Source organism: Rhinolophus sinicus, chromosome 1 (genome assembly GCF_057876585.1).
Source record: "Rhinolophus sinicus isolate RSI-liver-muscle chromosome 1, RSI-T2T, whole genome shotgun sequence".
Classification (NCBI taxonomy): Eukaryota; Metazoa; Chordata; class Mammalia; order Chiroptera; family Rhinolophidae; genus Rhinolophus; species Rhinolophus sinicus.
The window spans coordinates 112,195,839-112,220,572 of record NC_142501.1 but is presented as its reverse complement, the minus strand read 5'-3'; the positions used below and the strand labels follow the sequence as shown (position 1 = coordinate 112,220,572).

Sequence of the window (24,734 nt, the reverse complement as noted above, 5' to 3'; positions counted from 1 at the left end):
TATGTGACTGTGGTACAAATTTCTGGACTAAAATAAAGGGAATAAAAATAAGCCAGGACCCACGGTCTATCCAGGCTTGACAAGCCTCTCCTGGCCTCTGCCTCTACATTGCTGTTACAATGTAAAGTCACATAACCTTCCAAAAGCATCATCAAATATAGAGAGATGCTGCTGGACATGATTTCTCCTTTGTACAAGAGAGTATCTTTAAAGAATCCGGGGTTTGGGGAGCCATGGGCAAAGCACCGAGCAGCCGACAGGATGTCTGGGGTTTTGACTGAGTTCTGCTTCTCCTATGCTGAGTGCGTGAGCATCCATGGAGTCTTTGAACTTCCATCTTTTATCTGTAAAATGAGGGAGTTAATCTAGTCAACCATGTCAAACAGAGGGTAGGGGGACGCCCTCGGAGGCAGCAGAACCTGAAAGTCACATGATTTACAAAAAACAAAAGAAAAATGACACTCTGCCACATTGCATTGCTTTGGTTTTTGGTGACAATATTTAATTTTAATTTTCTCTGAATTTCAAAATGCATTAAATTTTTATTTATTTATGTATTGCAAAGAGGCTTAGGCAAAAAAAAAAGGCTTTTTTGGCAAAGGACAAAAAGCCCTGGTGAACAACCTCTACAGACCCTTTCATTTTGATATTCAATGCTGTTCTGAGTTTAACAGTGCCAGTACTGTACAATTCTGAATGGAAACAACTCAACTAACACCCCAGCCTGCCAATTCTTAGAACATACACTTCGTTAAAAAAACAGTGCTTCTGTCAAATAATTAAGCCATCTTGGAAATTAGCTTCAAGGGATATGTTAAAACTATTGTTTTTTCTATAAAAAAGAAAAATTTTCCAAAAACAAAATGAAAAAGAGATTTATTTGAAATATTAAAAGCATAGAACAGTTTCATAAACAACTTTTACCGCTTTAACAGAGTAAAAGGCACAAGGCACACCCTGGCAGAAAACACACACACACACACACACACACACACACACACACACACACACACACACACAGAGCTATGACTTATTTTCTGCAAGTCATGGCAATTAATGTGCAATAACTGAACCTCTGATACTTCTTTTTAAAAAACCAATAAAGAAAACACAACTGCAGCTATAAAAGGCCTCTGTGTTACCTATAGTTATTCCAAGTAATACAGTGCTTGGATAATGTCTTGTTTCCAAAGCAAACTGAGCAATCTAGATAAGAAAGGAAAGACGCTCAGGAGAAATAAAAAGCAATTCAAAGAGGAAAAAGAACCTGAAACCATTTTAAGGACCAAGTCATCTAAATGATCCCTGTAGGGAAACCCAAATCCCCAAACATCCCCTCTCAGCAACTGTTACCAAGATCTCGCCATTCTTCATTTTTCTAGCGCCTTCTTCCAATGAATTTCAATGTCTGAAACTTTGCAGAGCTTGAGGATTTAGGACAGATGTACAGCTGCCAGGGGCAGGGTGATGTGGGTGCCTTCACTTGACTTGGTCATTTATTCTACCTTATTCTACCACTCCTTCAACATTTACTGGGGGCCGGTTCCGGGCCAGCTACTGTGCACTGCATGGCTGGTGTCAGTCAGGCAGCACTAGTTAGAAGGAGGAAATGCTCTTTTGATTGTGCCCCTTGTCATCCTCTGCCATCAACCTATCTTCCAACATTGCCACGCATAACTAGTAGTGTTCTAGTGCCTGCTTACCACGGGTTGGCCTGCTACTCATGTCTTCTGCTCGGTGAGCTGCTGGAGGACCTCAGGCAAGGATGCTCACCCCTCCCCACCCCACCCCACCTCCCACCCTTAGTACCCCGCACGACCCAAACTTTGCCAGACCCTCTCCTTCCCTCAAAACTGCTCTTTCCTGCTTCCCATTCTCTCAAAGTCCTCTTTTCGGCTCTGTGATCCATAAGGTGTTAGTTGATTCTATCGAATCAAAGCACCAGAGCTGAAGTATATAACACTGCTGTAGTACATATTGTCAGAGTCCAAATTCTTGGCACATTTAATATCGCTCTTCTTAAATTTCAAGTTGTACCAGGGCTTTATTTTCCTGAACAGTGCTCAGAATGAATTTGGTTTCCTTAGAAACCAAGGCACAGGGGAAATGTTTAAAAACTTGCCAATAAAAAAATGTAACACTACTAATAAAAATAGCTCAGATTTGCAAATCACTTCATGCTTTTCAAAAATCTTCTTAAGTGTACATTTCAAAGGCCTGGATGTTTATATGCACACACCCCACTATCACATTCCTATGTGGAAGCCCTAATTCTTAATGTGGTGATATTTGGGGGTGGGGCCTTTGGGAGGTGACTAGATTTAGATGAGGCCATAAGGGTGGGGCCCCCATGATGGGATCAGTGCCCTCATATGCAGAGGAAGACGGACCAACCAGGCTCTCTCTCTACTACGCAAGGACTCAGTGAGAAGGCGACTGTTTGCCAGCCAGGAAGAGAGCCCTTAACAGGAATCAAATCTGCTGGCACCTTGATCTTGGCCATCACAGACTCCAGAAATGTGACAAATACATTTCCATTGTTTAAGGCACCCCATCTCTGGTATTTTGTTATAGCAGCCTAAGCTAAGATACCTACTCATTTTTAAAACCACTTTTAAATAACCAAAATCCCAGAATCACTAATGAGGAAATAAGTTTTGATTTGTGGCAATGGGTGTGTCTCACTTTCAGGCCTGCAGACCATGGTTAGGTTGGGTGGTTGGCTGCTGATCTGACAGGTTGCCCTCTTGAATCAATATCCTCCTATGGCAAACTTCCTATGTGCACAGTTTCCCAATTAAATAATGCAAAGCATCAGGATGCATTTAGAAGCATCAGACGTCCAGTGACTGGGGAAAAGAAGTAGAATCATAATAGTAGATCAAGAAATCAAATGATTTGGGAGAGAGACTACTGGGAGAGAGACTTAGCTGTGGGGCATGCAGATATGGAAAGATAAACTGGTTACTAAAGATTAAAGGAGAAGACTGAGAGATGGTTAAAAAATTCTCTGTTCTTTTCAATTCAAACTTTGACATTGATTTAGAACAATCTCTCTTTGCCTGGAAGCTGGGTTTGCTCAGTCGCTGATCACCCTTGCCTATTACAGAGTACCATTATCATAGAGTATGAGAAGTTTAAATATGCAAATGTGAAATAGTTTGATGTAATAATCTCAGTAAAATTTCAGCTTACTTGAAAAATTTTAAGTAATGCAAATCCTTTCAAATTCAAGAACAATTGTCAAGAAGCATAATTTCAAAGTTGCTGGATCGAGTAAGCTGTAAGCTCTGATTCCACTATGGTATTCTGTAAGGCAATATAACTTGTCAGTTTATCATGCACACTGTCAGTACTGGGCAAACCCCACTGTTCTCTGCATGCACTTGAACGTCCCCAGCTAATTTTGATAGATATCATCCTCTTATTTTAAAATTTTAATGCCAATTTTTATAACTTAGAATATTTTATGCCTTATAACAATATCATCTACCCTAAAAGATACTACTTGTGCTCATAAGGAAAACTGGGCTCCAAAAATCCATCACTCTAGAAGTTGGAGATGATAAAATAAAGTGAAGAAGGCTGGAGGAAACCAGAATATGTCACCCCAAAATATGACTCTTTGACATAAAAATTATTTTGAGCTGAAAGCAATTAAGCAGTAAAAGTAGAAAAAGCTCCCCCTTTTCTGGCTGAAGGCAAGAAATAAATTGTCTGTTTCAATGGAGACAGACTTTTACCAGCCCAGAGAATTCTGTAAACAAACCTCATCCTTATTTCCCTAGTTCCTCCTTCACCATTTACCACCCCAGCCCAAATCTCTTTGTCTTGTCAGTTCTCCACAAATTTATTATTTGTCTAAAAGGTAAACAAGCTTCCTGCTCTGGTCGCTTCTTTAAGTCTTCATTCTCTTGTGAAGACTCTCATGTACACGGAAAAATTCAGTATAGTACATACACTTTTCTCCTGTGCGTCTGTCTTTGTCAGTTTAATTTTCAGACCCAGCCAGGTATCCTAAGAGGGTTGTGGAAAATGTTTTCCTCCCCTTCAAGGCCAAATGGCATAGGGCTGTGCTATTAATTTCAGACACAGTAGTCTGAGAAATATTAGCGATGATGCTGGGATAATAAAAAAGCAGTGTAGCAACAAATATGCCTTGAAATTCACAAGGGCTGTCACAGAAGGAGGCAGCAAAAGAAGAAAAGAACTGGTGACACAGCTACAAGAACAATGTGGTCTCAATGTACCCCAGAGCTAGGCTGGTTATAAATGTGTGTTTGTTAAGAACCATCTCGCCTATTTACATTTAGTCCTAAGGGGAAAGTACTCTTGAAAAATGCAGGTTGTGATTAACAGAGCCTACAAGCAAAGTGTTTTTCAACTGTGAAACCCCTAGGCCCAGAGGATAGACAGAAGTATTTTTTTTACCCAGCCCGGAGAAAGAAAGCATCTATCTTCTCAGTCTTTCCCTGAATCAAGTCCCAACTTGGCAGCCCCTGGGGTCTCCCTCCTCCCACACAGGGCAGCCGCCCGTCTCGGAGGCACCCGCTCTTAATCCTCACTGTTTCATTTGACGGTGGCACCTGTACACTCAGCTCCTGGGGGGGTGGGGGGCGGGGGATGGGGATCTCATCCACTCCAGGAAGATTAAGGCTTTACTTCATGCAACCTCTGCCTTCAATATTTTCCTCCTTCAGTAAATCCTACTTGAATAAAAACATCTTTATTCTTAGAATTCAGTTTCACAATATCTTCCAGGCCTCAATCTGTTCAGAAATTTCCAAAACACAAACACATGCCTCTCCATTTCATGGACCAGATCAATTTAACCCCTTGTGTTCCTTTACGCTTTGATTTCGGTTATTTTGCCTTCTTAATGTCTGGGGTGTTAGGGACTGAATTGTGCCCCCTCTCGATTTTATATGTTGAAATCCTAATCCCCCCAGTACACCTCAGAATGTGACTGTATCTGGAGATACAGCCTTTAGAGTGGTGCTTAAGGTTAAACAAGGTCATATGGCTCCAATATGATGGGTGTCCTTATGAGGGAGAGAGGACGGCAGAGGGGAGACATACCAGGGATGCACGCACATGGAGGGAAGACCATGTGAGGACTCGGAGAGAAGGCAGCCATCTATAAGCCAGGAGAGAGGTCTCAGAAGAAACCAACCCTGCTGACACCTTGAGGTTGGACTTGCAGCCTCCAGAACGGTGAGAAAATAAACCTCTGTTGTTTAAGCCCTCCAGTGTGAGGTATTTTGTTATGGCCACCCTAGCAAACAAATGCACTGGGCAACATAAAGGACCTTTCATATTCATGCAGCATATATTTGAATGTACATTGTCTTCACATATATTTTTTGAGGTTTATTGGAGGAAAACCCTTTTTGAGGGACTTTATATGCATTATATGTTTTTTTAAATTTACCAAATCATCAAATAATCCTGGATCAAGCCAGACAATATGTTGTCTCTGTTTCCAAGGGACTCAGTGGGGGGGGGGGGGTTCTAAGATACACAGGTAAGTTGAACACCGTGCAGGTGGCTCCGATTAGGAGTGGGTTGATGAAGGTGCTTTGGAAGATCACACAGGACACCTGGAAGGGGCCCAGGGGACAGGGCAGGAGAAAGGGAGTCTGAGCTGTCTTAAAGAAGGAATAACACTTAGTGAAGTGGAACAAAGGGACGGTAAGTAACAGTCGATCACCTGAATGATCACGAAAGGAGTTTTTGGAGAATTGACTCAGCAGAGAAATGCAGTCCATGGAAGAGGTGCTGGGTGAGCACCTTCCTTCCATCAGCCCACCCGGGCAAGCAGTGTTAGTCTGTATCTGGGGGCAACAAAAGAAGCTCAAGTTGACAATCAAGACCACCAGTGACCAAGACTTGCCAAACTGTGACCCCAGCTGGAGGACCACAGGGCACTGAAGAAGGGAGAAATCGGTGGCTAGAAAAGGCTTCCCGAAAGAGGCGTCTTAACTTCCTCTGTGCTTCCGGAGTCTAGCAGAATACTCATCAGATTGCAGAAAAACATCAGGTGGGTCCTGAAGGAAGGCGAAACGTGAGAGACAGGAGGAAGGATATGACAAGCAGGGAATAGAGGGTCAGGCAGGAATGAACATGGTAGGCAAAGAAACCCGACTTATCTGGAAAATGCAACTGGTGCAGATGAAGGCAGAGCCTGAAGGCTTCTGCAAACCGAGCAGTGGAGCCTGGCTGGGCTGTTCATGCTAAGCTGCTTGGGATCAAAGGTAGCCCATTTCTGCAAGAGGCTACTGAGCGTGTTGCCATTGGTGTGTGTGGGTGTGGGGTGACGGGCATCTTGGAACAGGGGTCATTTCCAGGGGGTGAGCTGTCTTCCAGCAAAGGTCTGTAGTTGCCATCCCACTGCTTTCCTATTCTCAGCCGTGCAGACTTCCTGCTGCTCTTAGGTGTGCTCAGAGAGCAAATCCATTCCACCAAAACCAAGCTGTGTGGTGTGCAGGCACTGATTCTCATCCATCCAAGCACCATCCTTCATTGCTTTGGGTGAGGCCTCAGGGATTCCTTGCAATCATGTGTTTCTCCTCCTGCTTTCCAACTATGCCTCGTCAGTCCCCAACCAGTTGTCCCAAGGCTGGCCAGGAAAAGTGTGCTCATAGCCAAAATGATGGATAAGAAAGAACTAAAGGTGCTTTAATTTTGTTTTGGAAACTTGATTGCTGAGACTGACATTCTACTCATGAGAAAAGGGCTAAAGGATGTATTAAGAAATTACTAACATAATCAAGATTCCAAGAGAAACTAGCTAATCTCTTTTAATTCAAAGCACCTCTTCAGAGCCCTCCCCCCAAAAAAGATAAGTTAATTACGTATCATTTTCAGTTTTTTGTTTTCCAAAAGGGCAAAACATATCTTATTCATATAGAATCCCCAATATCTATGACTTTTATAATCTGGTGGGTGGAAAGAGAAATCAATAAATAGATAAACAAACAGATAAATGTGAAACTGTCAGAGAGTTCAAAGTGCGGTGCAGAGAACCTGAACAAGCCTGAGAAGAGCACAGCCCCTCTGGATGGCAGGAGACAGCCAGCCACGTGCCAAAGGGGCCAGCTTGTCCTAAAACCCTGAGGACAGCACAGAACTTTGGGTATTTGGGACCAAGAAGGTCAGGATGCCTGGAGTGTGCACGGCAATGGTGAAACGGCTGAGAAAGGAAGGCCCAGCTCACGCACGGCAGGAGCTAGGGAATGAATGTTTGTGTTCTCCCCAAATTCACATGTGGAAATATCACCCCAAATGGATGGTTTTTGGAGGCGGGGCCTTGGCAGATAATTAGGTCACGTGGGTGGAGTCCTCACGGGTGACACAAGTGCCCTTATAAGAAGAGGTCAGAGAGCCAACTTGCCCTATTTCTGCCATGTGAGGATACAATGAGAAGCTGGCAGTCTACAAGCAGAAAGAGCGCTCTCCCCAGAACACGGCCATACTGGCACCTGATTTGGGACTTCCAGGCTCCAGAGCTGTGAGAAATAAATGTATGTTGTTTACAAGCCCCCCGATTTACGGTACTTTGTTATGACAGCCCAAATAGACGGAGGTGTCATGTAAAATAAGATCGTAACACGGGTTTATTCTCTATTTGATAAGAAATCATTGTAAATGCTAACTATTACATTGTTCTGTACATCCGAAGCTACTAAAACAAGAAAAGGAAGCGTGGAGGGTTTCAGCCAGAGGACAAGTGAACTGAATGACGTTTGCTAAAGGTCACCGTAGCCGCTGTGTGAGAAAGGGTTGTAGAGGCAGCAGCATGGAAGCACGCAGACGTGAGGTGGGTAACAGAGGACGGGGGCTCAGCCTGGGGGCGCCGAAGTCAGACAGAAGTGAACAGACACGGTATGTTTTGGAGACGCGGGAGCCAAGACTCACTGGTGAAGCTGACATGGGGCACAGAGGAAGGGGAATCAAGATTGTCTCCTAGAGTTTTGACTTGAGGAACAGGTACATGGCAGTGCCATTATTTGAAATTAGGGCCCCTGGTGGAAGAACAGGTTTGGAAGGATAAAAACAAGTAGGCCAGCACTGACCACAGAATTTCCTGCCACGATGACAATGCTCTTTATCTGCGGTGTCTGATGTCACAGCCACTAGTCACAGGGGGCTACTGTGCATTTGAAACGTGGCTGGTACAACTGAAGACCTGGCCTTATAACTTTATTTAGTTTTAAGTAATGTAAGTAGCCACACGGCACTACCACGTCAGACAGCACAGATTGAGGCACGGTTAGGATGGGTGCAGTTTGAGATGCTTATTGGCTGGAGACGTTAAGCAGTAGCCATACATATAAGTCTGAAGTTCAGGGGAAAGATCAGGGCTAGAGTTCAAACGAGCAAGTCCTCAGCATGTAGATGGTCTGCACAGCCACGAGGCTAGACGTGGTCAGCCAGTGAGAGAGGGTAGCTGGGCAAGAGAAAGGCATCTGAGTGCCAGGAACGCCAACCCTCAGACAAGGAAGGGCCCTCAGAGGACTCGACAGAGAGGCAGGAAGCAAAGGAGAGCGTGGTGCCAAGGACACCAAGCAGGAGGGCTTGGTCAACCCTGACAAACACGGCTGAGAGATCAAATAAGATGAGGACAGAGAAACGTCCATCGTATTTGCCAAGATAAAGGGCAGGGCCGGAGGCAGAGATCCGAGAGTCACTGGCTTACGAGATGGCGTCTCGACCCTGGGCGTAGAGACGTCTGAGTACAGAGAAGAGAACGGTGCCCAGGACTCAGCAAGCTGAGCCTATTTTTCTCATCTATGAAAGGGGAAATTATACCTGCTTTAAGAATTACGTGAGACAATGAAAGGAAAATCGCTAGGCAGCCTCTTGGCATGCTTCAGTGTTCTGTAAATGTCAGTTCCCTCCTGCCTTCTCCGCTGGGAAACTCAGGGGCAGGAGCAAACCACTGACTGACCAGGGATCAGTGGAAAGAAGCTGCTAGGAACGGGCGTTGCAAGGAGGAGGGGGACACAGGGCTCTGTGTCTCGAGACAGGAGAGCCCCCCTCCCCACAGACAGGCTGGGGTTCTATGGAGATATCCATGCATGCAGTTAGGATGGAAATTTGTGAAGACTGCAGCCTGATCACGTAATTGTACAATTTAATATTGTGCCTTCTGCATTCAGTAGATATCTTCCTATAACCTTACAAAAGGACTTGCAGTGAGGTTCAGGATGCTCCTGACCTGGCTAGTGCAGCCCGTTTCCTGACTTGTTCCAGGTTAATGAAGTACTTTGACATGCCAGAGCTCTAAAGAAAGACCTTGTGGTAGAATACAGCATGAGTTTTGTATTGACAGATGTTCTTGAATGTATTAAGTATAATTTTTGGTAGTATTCTGTCATAAACTGTCACATATCAGCTGTCTCCCAATTAGATCAAGTTGGGAAGGTTTCACTTGGCAACACAATTATTTTTCTATTATAATTTTCCTAATATTAAAATAATTTTGCATTCCTAGAGTAGTAACAATGGAAAGAGGTTGGAGATGGCTCTGGAACAGGTCTAGGAAAACAGCTTGGTTACAGATAATCCACTAAATTGGTAACTCCCATGTAGGGAATTGCCAGTGGGCTGGAAGCACGTCTTTGTCTATCTTGGGTAAGTGACTATGTTCAAAACTGATGGAGGACAATTATGCAATTTCACATATGCTCAGAGATTCAGAATCTGAAGACAACTTGATAGAGCCCCAATTTTATGACAAGTCTAAAAAATACTTTCTAACTCCTTTTTGTTTGTCCAGCTTTAACAGAAGTTCATTATATGAGGTGTGATCAAAAGATGCAGTGAATGTTTAAATAAATAAAAAAATGTATTACAGTAAAATACACATTGCCATGAATCCCCCTCAAAATATTTCTCCTCGCTTTGAACACACTTATCCCATCGTTCTTGCCACTTTCTGAAGCAGTTCTAGAAGTCCTCTTTCATGAGTGTCTTTACTTCATCCTCTATCATGACAATACTCTTGTGTCACACATTGCTTCTGGTAGGGCAATTTCTGTCAAATAAACACATTATGGCGTGTCCTCTTCTACCTTATTCACCGGATCTGGCACCATGTGACTTCTGGCTCTTCCCCAAAGTCAAACGATCATGAAAGGTAAACGTTTTGAACCCATTCAGAACATCAAGGCAACCATGACAGCGCAACTAAAGACACTCAGGAAAGAGGACTTCCAGAACTGCTTCAGAAAGTGGCAAGAATGATGCGATGAGTGTGTTCAAAGTGAGGGGGAGTATTTTGAGGGGGGATTAATGACAATGTGTCTTTTACTGTAATAATTTCTTTTTATTTAAACATTCACTGTATGTTTTGATCACACCTCATATGTATTTATATTCATTCTAGTGTTTCTCAGCCAAGGGGGATGGATCTCTACTGAAAATCCTGTGGCAGACGTGTGACAGGGCACAAGCATTTAGGTCTTATGAGAAAGGTCTAATAATGCCTCTAACAGCAGCAACAAAATGGAAATTTCCTGACTATTGTTTAGACTTGCAAAATGCCCAACGCCTTTGTTGATTAAGTCTCCAGAGTTCCTGGGTTTACCTTCTATCAACAGCATGGACCAAGGTGCGCGATCACAGCTGCGCACTGCAGGGATCCCTGGCTCTGGGCCACCTTGGTCCTTGTTGAACCCTCACATCTAATTCCTACTCATCATTTAGATCCTAACTTGAATGTCACTACTTCAGAAAAGCCTTTCCTGACCCCCCAGATGAGATTACCCCCATTACATTCTCTCTTAGCAGCTGTATTTCTGCACAGCACTCACCAGTTAGAATTCATTGTTGGCACATTTGTCTGTGTGGTGCTTGTCCTCTCCTGGGCTGTGACCTCCATAAAGGCTGAGGTAGTGTCAGCCTCTGCTGAAACTGTTTTACCCAGGGTTTAGCATGGATCTGGCAGAGAGGAAAAGCTAACTCAAGGTATGTTGAATAAAGAAAGATACTGCACAATAGATGCATAGTGAGTGGGGTCTGGGTCGAGCTGGGCATGGCATCCTTAAGCCATAGTGCACAACCTCAAGCATGTGCCATGGAGTACACAGCACAAGTGTTCTGAAACCCACCCTGTTTAGCAGGTGGGCAGCTGAGCCAATTTTCTGTATCTACCCTCGTCCGTCTGTCCATCCATCCATCCATCCATCCTTGACTCTCTAAACTTGCTACAGGTTTGCATGCTATATTTTTGTCTCACCAATCATATCTCTGGGGTTTGCTTTTTTGCTAGGAGTAGGCACCCCACACTCTGAAGAATGTTCTAGAGCCCCAGCCAATCCAGTGAATGGCTCTTCCTCTTGGCTGGTCCTGGCTTTGCCCAGGGACCCTGAGCAGACTCCCTCTCAACAGAAGGTCACAATAAATAAGACAACCCTTCAGCATATTTATATCATCACCCATTTAAAAAGCCATGTCAAGAACCCATTTAGAATGATGTGCTAAAGGGTGAGTTAGTGAGTGATATAGACCAGTCTCCAGTCTGGGGCAGGGACAGAGTGATCCCCAGGGGATACATGTGACTGGTGGTCAGAGACTCGGCCCAGTCAGTGCCACATGAACTGGATGGGGCAGATCTACACAGACCAAAGTAATCTGCAGAACAAAAAAAGTTAGGCCATGGTAGTTTGTTGTCATTTGTGTATTTTGATGGAAAACTATTTTAAAGCAGTCCCTTATAGTTGTACAAATATACATTATGCTCTGAAATGTCTTCAATGAATGTATTCTTTTTAAATGAAGATAACAAAACAGACCAGGCACCAGACATTCCAGGTAATCGGCCTTGCTCTTTATCTCTCAGCTCAAATTGCTACAAGTCTGAGAATATAACAAAACTTCCACTCATGGAAGCTTCTAGAACACATTTCGTACATCACGCTGGTTTGCCCATGCCTTCCAACCCAGCAGCTTGTAGCAACCACCAGTGATTTTCAGGTTCCAAAGAGAAAATCCTTTCCGGAAACCCCTTTCTTCCCCTGTCCAAGGTTTAAAGCTGTCCCGAAGGAGAGCTCAGGTCACACACCTGCCTACCTGGTTGCGTTCCCGACATGGAGCCACCCCCCAGAGCCCGCGGCCCTGGGCTCACGTGGGCTTCCTGTGGCCTTCCTGTTTCCTCTCAATCCCAGCACAGGATGGCTCTGCATTACTGAGCTCTACACCAGACCTTTGTCTGAGTTCCTTCTTACTGAAGGTTATTCTGAAAGACACACTAAGCATGGCTGCTTTGGAACCAGTAAAAAATATTTTTTTAACAAATAAGAACGGGAAAAGTTTAAATATCATCAGCAGTGAGGGGTGAAGAGAGGAATACAATCGCATTGTTCTGGATCAGACCAGCTGCCAGGGTCATTCCTTAACTTCTCTTCCCTGTGTCTCTGACTGGGACTGTGATGGCTGATTTCATGTGTGAACTTGACTGGAATATGGCGTGCCCAGATATTTGGTTAAACATAATTGTGGGTGTGCCTGGGAGGGTGTTTCTGGAAGATATACGCATTTGAATCGGTAGACGGAGAAAGCAGATGGCTCTCTAGTGTGGGTGGACCTCGTCCAATCAGTTGCAGGTCGGGCTAGAACAAAAAGGCTTAGTAAGAGGGAACTGCTTTCTAGCTGAGACACTGTGTTTTTTCCTGCCTTCAGACTGGAACTGAAATACTGGCTCTTCCTGGGTCTGGAGCCAGATGGCCTCCGGACTAGAACTACAGCATCGGCTCTCCTGGATCTCAGGTTGCCGACTCACCCTAGAGATCTTGGGACTTGTCAGCCTTGATAGTCATGAGCACCAAACGTCTGTCTGTTCATCCATCCTCTCTCTCTCCATACATATAATGGAATGAAATCTCATACACATATAATAAAGAAACAAGGTGGAATAAGAGTAGGAAGTGAAGAAGAGGAGAATTGTAGAGGAGGCTGCTGAGGAAAACACGGGAGAGTGTGCTCGGAACTGTCTGTCCACTCAGAGACTCCCTCAGACATTCTCCTGAGCAAGAGCAGGAAGGTACAGCATGCAAAGTTCACATTTACAAGCAATTCACCCACGGTTCCAACTTTCCCCCGCAATTTCTGGCAAGCTTTTTCTAAGATTCGTGAGCTGCCAGTGGACAAATATGAGATTCAGTAACTTGTGTTTTCACTTTTGTAGGTAACAATGGGATTCAAGCCAAATACTAAATGTTTCATTGATAACAAAGCACTGCAAGGACAATTAGAAGTCTAAAATGCCATCTAAGTGCCAAGAGAGCCCTAGAACATATTTTCAACAAAGTTGCTGTCCTTGATTTGTGATTTGCTAGAAGAAAGTTCTTTCTCAGACTATCCTTTCTTTTATTTGAAAAAACAAAAATCCATATACAGCAACATTTTAAAAACCCACAGAAATCGCCTTAGGTAGAAACACACCTTCTTCAGTGCCAGCAGAATTATTTACCTCTGTTTTTCTCTTCAGCACAGTCTGTTTCTAGTGTTTTCACTGGGGGGGGTGCTGCACATGTGTGTGCATGAGCATGCGTGTGTGCATGAGCATGCGTGTGTGCATGAGCACGCGTGTGTGCATGAGCACGCGTGTGAGCATGAGCACACGTGTGTGCAGGTGTGCATGCGCTCAGACACATTTATGTTTATTTGAAAATAACTACACATATGAGCTTCGGTCAGTCTGGGTTCCACAAGACAGAGGAGACCCTGTTCAATGGGTGAGTCCGGAATGGGCGTGGTCACAGCCCTGTGAGTGACAGGGATCTCGGGAGCAACGGCCACCAAACCTACTCACGAGCACAGAGAAGGAAGCTTTGTGGGCACAGAACTGAGAGTCCCAAGCATAGAACTTGACTTTTGTTTTTAATGTCCACCTTTCTTTGTGTCTTTTAAAATGTGCCTTCCTTTCTGCTTCATGCACACTTGGATAGCTATAATTTAAAAACAAATAAAACGAAACAAGAAAAACAGAAATAACAAGTGTTGGTGAGAATGTGGAGAAACTGGAACCCTCGTACATTGCTGGTGGGAATGTAAAATGGTGCAGCTGCTGTGGGGAAAAGTTTGGTGGTTTCTCAAAAATTAAAAATAGAGTTATAATATCACCCAGCAATTTCATTCCTACATGAATTGAAAATATATGTTCACATAAAAACTTATATATGAATGTTCATAGCAAAATTACTTATGAGACCAAAAAAGCAGAAATAACCAAAATGGCCATCAATTAATGAATGGACAAACAACATTTGGTCTTGCCATATAATTCATGCGTGGAATATTATTCAGTCATAAAAAGGAATGCAGTACTGGTACATGCTACAACACGGCAAACATACTGAAAACGTTATGCTAAGAGAAAGAAACCAGACACAGAAGGCCACACGTTGTATGATGCCATTTACATAAAATGTCCAAGACAGGCAAATCTGTAGAGACAGAAAGTAGATTGGTGGTTGCCCGAGGCTGGGGGGAAGATGGAACGGGGAGTGACCGTTAACGGGTACAGAGTTTATTTTGGGGGTGATGAGTATGTTCTGGAATTATACAGTGTTGACGGCTGTGTATGTAACCTTGCGAATATACTAAAAACCACTGAATTACATATATACCTTAAAAGGGGTGAATTTATGGCATGTGAATTTTATCTCCATTTTTTTTTTAAATTCCCTTTTCTTTTCCTAGACCCATTATTTTTATCAACAGAAAGACAAATGTGCTAAGGACCCTAGAAATAGCCTCGCTTTCTGCCTTGACCCTCTAACAAATGGAATTTTCCCCTTTGTCTTGTTTTTTCTTAGCTGAAGAGATCTATTGTTAGAAATTGATCGAACATTTGCATCTTCTCTATATCTGCTCTTTCTCTCCCTTCTGATGACATACAAAGATGGTCTCTCATTGGAGCTACCGTTTCCTTTTATAAACAACCCTCCTCTTTTACTGCCTGCTGGCTTTACACACACTAGACCTACTTCAATAACAACCCCTGTCTCTAACGTAGGCTCCTCTCTTGAGGAATAAAGTAGAAGAACCGTGAAGTACAGAGCCTTTGTCAGACGTGATATTCTTAGGTGACCTCTGGGAAGAAACCACTTAACAAAGGGGGTTGGAGTCACTTCCTCTGGAAACAGCCTTTACTTAGTTACATCTCCCAACGTCTTATATTGTGTGACCTCAGATAACTGAAATGGCGCCTCACTCACTCACATATAGATGGGAGTCGTTTCTTATTCTTATCAACAGATTCCTGTCAGCTGAGAACATCACTGCACTAAAACCTCACCAAAGTAATTGCCTTCAAAATAGACACAGACAATAGTTTAGTGGTTACCAGAGGGTAAGTGGGGTGGGGGGTGGGAGATGAGGGTAAGGGGGATCAAATATATGGTGATGGAAGGAGAACTGACTCTGGTGGTAAACACACAATGGGATTTATAGATGATGTAATACAGAATTGTACACCTGAAATCTATGTAATTTTACTAACAATTGTCACCCCAATAAATTAAAAGAAATATTCCAGCAATAATTTTCAAAAGGGAAGATGCTATTAAGGTGATGAGCATGTTCTAAAATTGGATTAGGGTGATGGTTGCATAACTTGGTAAATTTATTAAAATCATTGAATTATACACTTAAAATGAGTGAGTTTTATGGTATATAAATGGTACTTCAATGAAATTGTCAAACAAATAAATAAGTAAATAAATAAATAAGCAAGCAAGCCAGGGAGAGAGAGGGGGAGAAGTGGGTGGGGGTAGAGGGAAAGCAAGATGGGCCTTAGGTTGAAAAGAGCGACGGGTAGATACTGCTGTGTGGTGCCCAGCACACCCCTCAGGCCACCCGAAATCCAGGGAGTGGGGGCTGAGGGCTCTCAGCTGAGTCCCTCTGAGGCTTTTCCCTTAGCATAAGAAGGCTGCTTGTCCAAGGCCATAGCCCCCACCCTGGGACAGCCACATCCAAGGACTAGGTAATGAGAGGATGGCAGTGTCCACCTCCCCACACTTGTTTTGAGGCAGAAGAAGCCCTGGGCCAGCGCAGGTCCAGAGTCCCCGGGCTTGGCTGAGGCTTTGGTGACGGTGCCTTGCAGCTCACGTGGCCCGTCGGCCCCGCCTGCTTCCTTCACTCCAGGCCGATTCTGATCCTGACAGCTCTCCCCAGAAAAGCAGTGGCAGCCCCACTGCTTCTTCAGAGGCTCTTTCCAGGGAACCAGACCTAAGGCAGAGGCTCAGCACATATCCCCTCTATTTGTAAATGTTTAACATTTTTCAGACGAAGAAGGATAAAAACCCTCAAAGTTCCCCAAACTAAAATACCTCAAACTCTAGGAAAAACATATCTGATACATACTGTAGTGGATACTAAACTTGTTGTTCCATGAATTCTAAGTCAGAAGCCTGGCCTCACGAGCGGTACTTTCCCTGTTCTTTCTTAAGGACTCTGAGAGGCATTTACGCGTCTGTGTAGATGGGCTGCTGAACTCAGAAGGTCTCTTCTTACCTTGTCTGCAATAGTTTCAAGAATGTGTAGTCCCAGCCAAGCATGAAGAAAGGAAGACAGGAAATCTGAGAGTCATAAGACCCCCCAAAAAGGCAATGAGACTCCAGGAAAGTCTGTATCCATACTTCAATTTAAAGTCCATTTCTTTCCTACACTTAACATAATTGCATGCTGTGCTAGAAAATCTGCACACAGAAGAATAAGATTTTGGTGATTAAATTATTTAAAGTCACTGACACTAGCATTTTAGAGGACATTCCACATATTTCATCTGTTACATCAGAAGGATAATCTGGAAAACCCGGTTTCCTTAGAGATTACAGAAACCATCAATTATTTGAAATTGCTTTGCTTAAATAAAAAAAAAAATATTTTTAGAAATCTCCAGTTAACGTCCCATTATTAATTGCCATTGGCTCATTATATGAATGCTGTTACTATACTAAATGCTCTCAACCAAAGAGATGTCCAATATTGATTTTGTTACGGTGAGTCCAGCTCAGTACCCAGCACTACGGAGTGTGTTGTCCCATGCAAAAACTAAATCCTGCAACAGAGGCTCTGCCTTCCAAATTCTTCTGATTTCTCCAGAACTGTCTTGGTTTACCTACTTGCGCCTAGTTCAGTATCTTCTTAGCTCCTCCAGTTTAAGCCTACCTATATTCATCAATCCACCTGGCCCACTTTCCTGGTTCCAAATCCAGCTTCTGATCTTGTCTCCCCCAGCCATCACCTAACCCTGACTTGGTACCTCCATGAATGGATCATTCACTTACAGCACAAAATCTTCTCCTACATGTGTATTTCCCTCGTAGGCTGGCCTCTGTGCATGCATTCCCCTTGAGGAACCAGGAGGGTCAGGAGGCACTGCCCAAATGCTCCATTACCATGCTAACTCTTACAGAATATTACGAGTTAGGAAACACACTTGGCCTAAACAACACATTTCAACTCTACCTGTTACCAATCTTTTACTTTTTAAAAGTATTTGTGCAATCAAAATGGTAATATAGGAGTTGTCTGTAGTTTTCCCCCAAGAAACACAGATTTTCAGAATCGCCATGGGAGTCGGGATGCAGAGAAGATGCTCCTTCCAGTACACCCCTGGGGCAAAATAAAATCTGAGACTGGGCCTATTGAAAGGGGTAAGGGGAGCAGTTTCACTTTACCTGTGTCAACCTCCCCCAAGGTGGCACAGTTCAGGGCCAAGAGAGACCCTCTCAGCCTGTGATTTCCCCCACAGGGGGGGAGTAAGAGTGTGTGGGTAAGCGCTCAGTTTCCACAGCTGTGCAGGACACCGCCAAAGAGATCCACTTCTTTCTCACCCTATCCAGAAAACAGTGGTGAGCTACATGAACATAAGCCAAGGAGAGGCTGGAAGAATAACAGCCAGGACTCTCTGAGGGCATCAAATAGACACAGATCCTACTAACTGCTTCATTGGCTCCATCACGAAGCTCATCCATGAGCTGCTGGGAACACCTTGCCTGCAGATGCCCTAATTTGCCGTTGGCTCCACCAACCTTCTATGCACTTCACTGACACACACACACAGCCAACCCTGCAGCTGGCTCTCTGTGCACATCCCTGAGGGTGGCAAGGGCAAGTCTTTGCAGATGGCTACTGGGCATGTGCAGTAAGCTGGCTCAACTCTGTGAGGCTGGGAGAGAGCACACCAACCTGACATTCAGCACCACCCTAGGGAAAGCAAGCTAATGGGATGCCATCAGCACATGCCATGACTTTGCAGCATTGGGAGAAGGCACACAATCTTACGCATTCCCCCCAGACAGGGAGCAAGAGTGTAGAGAAGGCATAAAGATAGAAAAAGTCTGAGAAAACCTCAAAATCCCTAACATGGCTCATGGATAGTACTTCTCGCCTGAAGCCAGTTAGCAAAGACTGAAGGGGGTGACTGCTTTGTCAAATGTGAAGACAGAAAAACAATATTTTAGGGAATATAAAAAAATAAAGGAAACATGACATTGCCAAAGGAATGCAATAATTTTACAATAACCGACCCCAAAGAAATGAAGGCCTACACCTGATAAAGAATTCAAAGTAGCTGTTTCGAGGAAGCTCAGTGAGCTACAAGAAAACATAGACAATTCAACAAAATCAGGAAAATAATACATGAACAAAATGATAAGCTTAACAGAGATGAAATTAAAAAGAGAGAGAAACAAACACAAATTCTGGACCTGAGAAATACAATGAATGAAATGCAAAATGCAACAGAGTGTCACCATCAAACTGGATGAAGCAGAAGAAAGAATCTGTGAAGCAGAACACAGGTCATTTGAAATGATGCAATTAGAAGAGGACAAACAAAAAAATGATAAAAAAAAAAGAGTGAAGAAAGCCTATGTAAACTATAGAATACCATTAAGAGAAACAATCTATGTATTACTAGAGATCCACAAGGAGAAGAGGGAGAAAAGGGTAGAAAGCTTCTCTAAATAAATAATGGTGGGGAACCTCCCAAATCTGAGGAGAAATTTGGACATCCAATACACGAAGTAAAGAAGTCCTCCAAAAATTTTAACCCAAAATGATATTCTCCAAGGTATATTATAATAAAACTATATAAAGTCAAAGACAAACGTAGAATTTAAAAAGCAGCAAGAGGGGCAGCTGGATGGCTCAGCTGGTTAGAGCGCAAGCTCTGAACAACAGGGTTGCCAGCTCGATTCCCCCATGGGATGGTGGGCTGTGCCCCCTGCAACTAAAGATTGAAAACGGCAACTGGACTTGGAGCTGAGCTGCGCCCTCCACAACTAGATTGAAGGACAACGACTTGGAGCTGATGGGCCCTGGAGAAACACACTGTCCCCCCAATATTCCCCAATTAAAATTTATTTTTAAAAAAAGCAGCAAGAGAAATAAATTACTCTCATACAGGCAAACTCCCATAAGACTATCAGGGGGTTTCTCAGCAGAAACCTTGCAGTGGAGAAAGGGATGATAGAAAAAGATCAGAGCAGAAATAAATGAAAGAGACCAGAAAAACAATAGACAAGATCAATAAAAACATGAGCTAGTTTTGTGAAAAGATAAACAAAACTGATAAACGTAGACTATGAAATAAGGAGAGAAAACACAAATAAAGTCAGAATGCTCTAAAGAGGAGATATTACAACTGTTACAAAAGAAATAAAAAGAGACGACGTACTATAAACAATTATACACCAACAAATTGGATAACCTAAAAGAAGCAGATACATTTCTGAAAACATACAAGCTAACAAGACTTATTCATGCTGAAATAGAAAATCTAAACAGACCAATTTACAACTAAGGAGATTTAATTAGTCATCACAAACCTCCCAACAAAGAAAAGCCCATGGTAGATCATTTCCCTGGTGAATTCTACCAAACATTCAAAGAAGAATTAATGCCAATCCTTAAACTCTCCTAAAAATTGAAGAGGAGGGTCACTACCAAATTCCTTTTATGAGGCCAGCATTAATCTAATACCAAAGCCAGGCAAGGACCATACAGTAAACTACAGGTAACATCCTTAATGAACACAGATGCCAAATTTTTCAACAAAATACTAGCAAACCAATTTCAACAGTACATTAAAAGGATCATACACCATGATCAGGTGCAATTTATCCATGGAATGCAAGGATGATTCAACATATACATATTAATAAATGTGATACACCACATTAACAGAATAATAAATAACAACCATAACATCATCTCAACAGATGTAGAAAAATCATTTGACAATTTCAGCATCTTTTCATGATAAAAACGCTCAACAAATTGGGCACAGAAGGAGCATATCTCAACCTAATAAAGGCTTATATGACAAGCCCACAGTAACAACATACTCAACAGTAAAAGGTTGAAAGCGTTTCCTTCAAGATCAAGAGAAAGACAAGGGTGCTCATTCCCACCACTTCTACTCAACATAGTACTAGAAGTCCTAGCCCCAGCATTCAGGCAAGAAATAGAAATAAAAGACATCCAAATAGGAAAGGAGAAAGTAAGATTGTCTCTGTTTGCAGATGATATGATCTCATAGAGCGAAAACTAAAGATTCCACCCCAATTTTTTTGAATAAAGGAATTCAGTAAAGTTACAGGATACAAAATTCACATACAAATCCTACTTCTGGTATATATCTGAAGGAAATGAAATCATTATCTTGAAATCCTGCCATTTGTGACAACATGGATGGACCTAGAGGGCATAATGCTAAGTGAGATAAGTCAATCAGAGAAAGACAACTACTGTATGATTTCACTTATATGTGGAATCTAAAAAAAGCCAAACACATAGAAACAGAGACTAGAATGGTTTAGAATAGTTTCCAGGGGATGGTGGGATGGGGAAAATGGGAAGAAGTTGGTCAAAGTGTACTAACTTCCAACAATAAGATGAATAATTTCACCAGAGGGGAGGGGGGAGGGGGTGGTAGATGAGGGTAAAGGGGGTCAAATAATGGTGATGGAAAGAGAATTGGCTGTGAGTGGTGAACACACATGTGATATATAGGTGACGTATTACAGAATTGTACACCTGAAACCTATGTAACTTTACTGACCATTGCCACCCCAATAAACTTTAATTTCAAAAAATAGATGAATAATTTCTAGGGACCTAATGTACAGCAGGATGACTAGTTAACAATACTGTGCTGTATACTTGAAAGTTCCTAAGAGAGTAAATCTTACATAGTCTCAACACACACACACACACACACACACGCATAATTATGTGAGGTTAAAGATGTGTTAACTGACCTTATTGTAGTGTTTTTTACACAACATATTCATGTATTAAATAATCACATTGTATACCTTAAACTTACACAATGTTATATGTTAATTATATCTCAATAAAGCTGGGGGAAAAAAGACATTTGTGCAACCGTATGAATTTCATTTGCTTCTCACAAGGCAAGCTATTATTAGCCTTGTTTTAAGGATAAGATCACCAGGTTACAGAAAGCATAAATGTTTGGTTGGTTAGTAGTTGAACTGAAATGAACACCAAGTCTGAGAGTGTACAATTATAGGCCTTTTAAGTTTCCTGACTACGAACAATAACATGCTCAGTATGAACAACATGGAATGTACACAAAGCATCAAACTTTAAAGAATCACCCAAAACTACCACCCAGAGGTATCCACAATCAACATTCTGCCTTTAACCTTTCAATCTTTTTTCTACCTTTTATTGAAATCAAATTATATATATCATGGGCCGGCCCGGTGGCTCAGGCGGTTAGAGTTCCGTGCTCCTAACTCCGAAGGCTGCCGGTTCAATTCCCACATGGGCCAGTGGGCTCTCAACCACAAGGTTTCCAGTTCAATTCCTTGAGTCCCGCAAGGGATGGTGGGCTGCGCCCCCTGCAACTAAGATTGAACACGGCACCTTGAGCTGAGCTGCCACTGAGCTCCCAGATGGCTCAGCTGGTTGGGGCGTGTCCTCTCAACCACAAGGTTGCCGGTTCAACTCCCACAAGGGATGGTGGGCTGTGCCCCCTGCAACTAGCAACGGCAACTGGACCTGGAGCTGAGCTGTGCCCTCCACAACTAAGATTGAAAGGACAACCAACTTGACTTGGAAAAAATGCCTGGAAGTACACACTGTTCCCCAATAAAGTCCTGTTCCCCTTCCCCAATAAAAAAAAAATCTTTTAAAAAAAAATTATATATATCATTTTGTATTGAGCTTTTCAAGTAATATTATATTGCACATTTTTCCCAATACAAACAAAGATACTACATAAAATAATTTTGATGTTTGCATAATGTTAAGTATGATTATAGAATAATTTATCGTAACAATGTGCTCCTTGGGGACGTTTTTGTTATTATAAATAAAAATGAGAACAACTCGATGTACATATCTTTTTTACATTTTGGATTATGCCTTTGGGTGTCATCCCTAGAAAGAGAATCACAGCACTGGGCAAGACACTGGCAGCAAAGAAAGTGCTCATTCTCACTCCCACTGATGCTCTCACACAGACGCCTGGCTCACTCCATCCTTGCCAGGATCTGCTTTATTTACATTTTTACTCGTTTTATGCCTCACCCCCAACACACAGGTATGCTGCCCTAATTTGCATTTCTTTAAAAGTGAGTTTGAACATTGAAAATGTTTCTTAGCCATTTCTAATTCATCTCTGTGACTTTATATCTCTAGTTCACTAATGACACGAGGTTCCAGGGTTTTCTTATTGGTAGAGTATGGTAAGGGTACAAGCATAATTTTGGAAATATTTTTCACCCTTTGACATTCGACTTTAAATTTTATTTTCCTTGCTCTGTCACCTACAGCTGTTTCTATTTTATTAGATAGCTAAATCTGTCCACATATTCTTTCATTATTTCTTTTATTGAAGAAAGGCCTTCTCTCTTCTGAAGATCTCACAAGTATTTCTTCCTAGAGATCTTGTGATTTGATTTGCTATTTACATTAACTACTTAATCTGTCTAGAATTTATGTGTGGTGTGGTCTTGTTTTACCTGGCACGTGAGTTCAGTAAACCCGAGGTGGTGATATTTCTTATCTGTTTATCTTAGGTTCTTCCATGGAGGCCCTGACGAGACTTTATACAACTGGTAGCAGCGATACAGCGCTCTGAGCAGAGAAATTCCATGTTTGGGGTTGTGTTCTAGGATGAGCATCTGATGCAGAGACTAGACGAGGGGGAAAAACACTGGAGGCATGGAAACCATCAAAAGGCTACCATGATAGGCCAGCAGAAAGGTGAGCAAAGTTACCCAAAGGACCAATAGGAAGGGAAAGGAAGAAAAGAATTTGAGAGATTATTGGGAAAGGGGATCATCAGAACTCGTGGTTGACTGGATGTTGGGGCGAGGGGAGGACACAGGGTGTGTGCGTGTGTAGGGGGCACCCTTTCCACCAATAATGAAACATTATAACCTCATACAATCAGAAACAAGAGATATAAAGAGTCACAAAGATGAATTCAAAGTGGCTAATAAACACTTCAAATGTCCAAACTCACTATTAATTAGAGAAATGCAAACTTAAACTGTGTGTGTGTGTGTGTGTGTGTGTGTGTGTGTGTGTGCGTGTGCGTGTGAGCGCATGCGCGCATATCCCCATGACTTAGGCTAGGCCCACACCTGTCCTCCCCACAGGTCCATCTACTGAAGTTGGCCCAGGGATGCTCACTGTTCTCAGGTCAGTCAGCTGGAATGACTCAAACCCGAGACACTTGTGGCCGTGGTCCCTACAGGGACTGAGCTCCGCCACGGCAGCAGAAAACGAACCCACATACAGAGAGAACGTGAGAGAAGAAATCCCCAGAGAGATCAGAAGACAGAGGAGATGAATACGAGAGAAACAACAGCTCCTGGAGCTCAGCTCTGCTCCAAGCTTCTCTCACTCGTAACCAAAGGAGTCGTGACTGAACACCAATGTCATGCTGGCTGTCGGCGTGGGCAACCAGCTTGGTGATATGCCATGAATCAAGTGATGTGATACAGGAGGAAGCAAATGTTTTAAGAGGGAAAAGAAAGTTTGGAATTAGAGCATGTAGACATACCCAAGTCAAAACATACAGTTGGCACTGATACATAAGCATATTATAGAATTGGCTTTTTTACTATTGATTTTTCGTATCGTCTTTGTTGGGTTTTGTAGTAAAATACTTCTCAAAATGGTAAAATACAAAGCCTTATGTTGGAACACTTTTAATGATACAAGTTGCTTTGTGTTTCTCAAAATGAATTGCTTAAAAAAAAATCAAGGAATTGTCAGTACAACTTTTATAAGAATTTGGAAGTGAATAAATAAAACTATCCAGTTTAAAACGAACTTTCTCTATTCAACAGTTAGAGACCCAAGTGTCTTGGGTCGAGGCCACTAACAGCATGTGCTCTTCTTATAACCACTTCATGGGGACACAAACAGGGAGTCGGTGGCCCGAGAAACAGCACAGGGACAGGGCTGAGTCTATAACAAAGGGGAAAGGAAGGAGGAGAGGAGAAAAGGGAAAGCATGGTTCTCCTCATCGTGGATGAAACCTGAGGGCTGCTTGGAGCCATAGATGCTCCAGAGAAGTCCCGCCATTTGGCGCCATGATGGAAATCTTTGGATGTGAACGGGCAGGGTGCAGGTCTCTGCAGATCTGGCTCTCCTCCATATGAGCCCCTCTGGCAGCAGAGCCGTCCGGCCAGTGCCAAATCTAAACAAAAGAAACCCACAGCTCACTGGCT

The 24,734-nt window shown here is 42.9% G+C and overlaps 1 protein-coding gene across 2 annotated transcripts in view; it reads right to left on the bottom strand.

Annotated features, from left to right (window-relative positions):
• The window catches only part of CAMK1D (calcium/calmodulin dependent protein kinase ID), a 377,756-nt gene that overhangs the window by 63,205 nt on the left and 289,817 nt on the right, over nt 1–24,734 (bottom strand). The window lies entirely within an intron of this gene.